This window comes from Babylonia areolata, chromosome 14 (assembly GCF_041734735.1).
Source record: "Babylonia areolata isolate BAREFJ2019XMU chromosome 14, ASM4173473v1, whole genome shotgun sequence".
Classification (NCBI taxonomy): domain Eukaryota; kingdom Metazoa; phylum Mollusca; class Gastropoda; order Neogastropoda; family Buccinidae; genus Babylonia; species Babylonia areolata.
In genome coordinates, this window is record NC_134889.1 from 31,433,368 (window position 1) to 31,435,867 (window position 2,500).

The following is a 2,500-nucleotide window of genomic DNA, read 5'->3' on the forward strand; positions in this document are numbered from 1 at the left end:
TTGTGATGAAACGAAATACAAATACAAAAAATAGTTTTCTGTTCGTTCTTTGCTTTACCCTTTGTTGTATTGTCTTTATTGCTTTTCCTTGCTTGCTTCCTTCCTTCCCGTTCCTTTGTTACTGTTTTTTCTTTGTTTGAATTCATCCAACACCTTGTCTGTGCATGCCACTTCTTTTTTGTTTGCCGTTTACTTTATGCCAATCCAAACTGACTATCCATCTTTGAAGCAGTCGAGGCTCTGCGCCTGCTATCGAACTGCTACACACACACACACACACACACACACACACACACACACACAGACACCAACGCACTAACACACACACACACACACACACACACACACACACAGATGATTGCTCCGTGCATTACTGGAAGACAACGTCACCCTCAGAACCAGGTCCGGTGGCATTATCCCCAATATACAGGGGGCAACAGTTTGTGACTGGAAATCAATGTTCCCCTCTAGGGGCAGTGTCGGTCACACCACTGACACCCCGTTTACATAGTTCCTACCAATCCTCTGTCATCTTCTGCTTTGATGAAGTCACTTCAGTGTGTGTGTGTGTGTGTGTGTGTGTGTGTGTGTGTGTGTGTGTAAGATCGTGAGGAGATAATAAAAAAGAGTAATAGAGAGACAGGCAGACAAAGAGAGAGAGAGAGAGAGAGAGAGAGAGAGAGAGAGGTGGGAAGAGAGAGAGGGAGAAACAGAGATAAACAGAGAGAGAAAAACAGAGACAAAAGGAAAGAGAGAGACAAACGGACACAGAGAGAGAGAGGTGGGGAGAGAGGGAGGGAAAAACAGAGACAGAGAGATAAACAGAGAGAGAAAAACAGAGACAAAAAGAGAGAGACAAACGGACAGAGAGAGAGAGAGAGAGGGGGGGGGGGGGGGGGGCAATACCAAAGAAACAGAAACAGGGATGGAGAAAATAAAATAGAAATGACAGCCATCACTGGTGATCCTTGTTAGTGGATTATTTGTCCACAACAAGTCAGGAAAACGTCACCCAGTGTCGCTCAAACACCCCTCACACACGATTCAACACATCGTGTAACAGCGACACGGAGGGTTCACACAAAAGTTCTGTTGCTTATTCAGTTACAGGAGGCGACATTACGTTCGGGCAAATCCATGTACGCTTCAACCACATCTTCTGGGCAGATACCTGACCAGCAGCATTCATTACCCAACGCGTTTAGTCAGTGAGGCCTTGAGTGCATGCATGAATAATATATCTGTGTATTCTCAGAGTGAACCTTTGCACTACCTTTTTATATCATAATTATTATTCATTTATTTATTTATTTATGTAAGCTTATCTATTATTTATTCACCTTTTTTTTCTGCTTGGCAGATGTGGTGTAGCGTATATAGATTTGTGCGAACGCAGTGAGCTTCTGAAACTGAAACTCAGAGTGAATTTCTTCTATAGATTTTTTGCCCGAGGACAACATTGTCGTTGCCATGGGTTCTTTAATTATTTTTTTTTCCTTTTTTTTTTCCAATGCGCTGCGTGCGTGCTGCACACAGGACCTCGGATTATCGTCTCATCCGAATGACTGCACCCTCAGTGTGACCAAACTTGGGAGAAAAGGCGAAACTGGGATTCGAACAGAGGCCCTCTTTCTCTCTGTTTGAATAATTTTGCATTTTTGTATTTATATTTGTATTTCTTTTTTATCACAACAGATTTCTCTGTGTGAAATTCGGGCTGCTCTCTCCAGGGAGAGGGCGTCGCTACACTGAGAGCGCCACCCATTTTTGACTCACTTGTGTAAACAAAGTGAGTCTATGTTTTAACCCGGTGTTCGGTTGTCTCTGTGTGTGTGTGTGTGTCCGTGGTAAACTTTAACATTGCCATTTTTTTCTGTAAATACTTTGTCAGTTGACACCAAATTCGGCATAAAAATGGGAAAAAATTCAGTTATTTCCAGTCATCTTGTTTAAAACAACACTGCACCTCTGGGATGGGCACAAAAAATAAAAAAGAAGCCAAATTATATGCAAACTGCATTTACTGTTTTTTTGTTGTTGTTTTCTTTTTTTTCTTTTTTTTGTGTTTGTTTTTTGTTTTGTTTTTCTCTAAACGTGGCACTTTGATCTGATATTCTGACACAACAAGAGCAGTCATTTTTATCATTTTTTTTTTTTTGTTGTTGTTGTTGTTCAAACAGGAACTTCTTTTGCTAAGCATGGAAGTTATATTTATTTTGCATGTCTTTGGTGCAGACAGTGAAAAAGGGAAATTAATCTGTAATTAATGCTAGGGGGCTTAATTTGCTTTAAACTGATCTTTCTCATCTTAAACATTACATTTTGAAATTATAATCAATACATAAAAAGCTTGTGTGTTTTACTCTCAGTGTACAGGGCTTTCACTATATTCATTCACCCAAGTGGTCTTTTTCGGAAAATAGTAAAATCAATACGACGAGTGGACTTTATAGATCGATTGGCTGAGCCCTGAAGGTCATGGGCAAAAATCAATTGCGTA

At 40.5% G+C, this 2,500-nt stretch overlaps 1 protein-coding gene across 1 annotated transcript in view; it reads left to right on the top strand.

The window, feature by feature from the left end:
* LOC143289680 (uncharacterized) overlaps positions 1-2,500 on the top strand; it is a 236,534-nt gene that overhangs the window by 136,005 nt on the left and 98,029 nt on the right. The window lies entirely within an intron of this gene.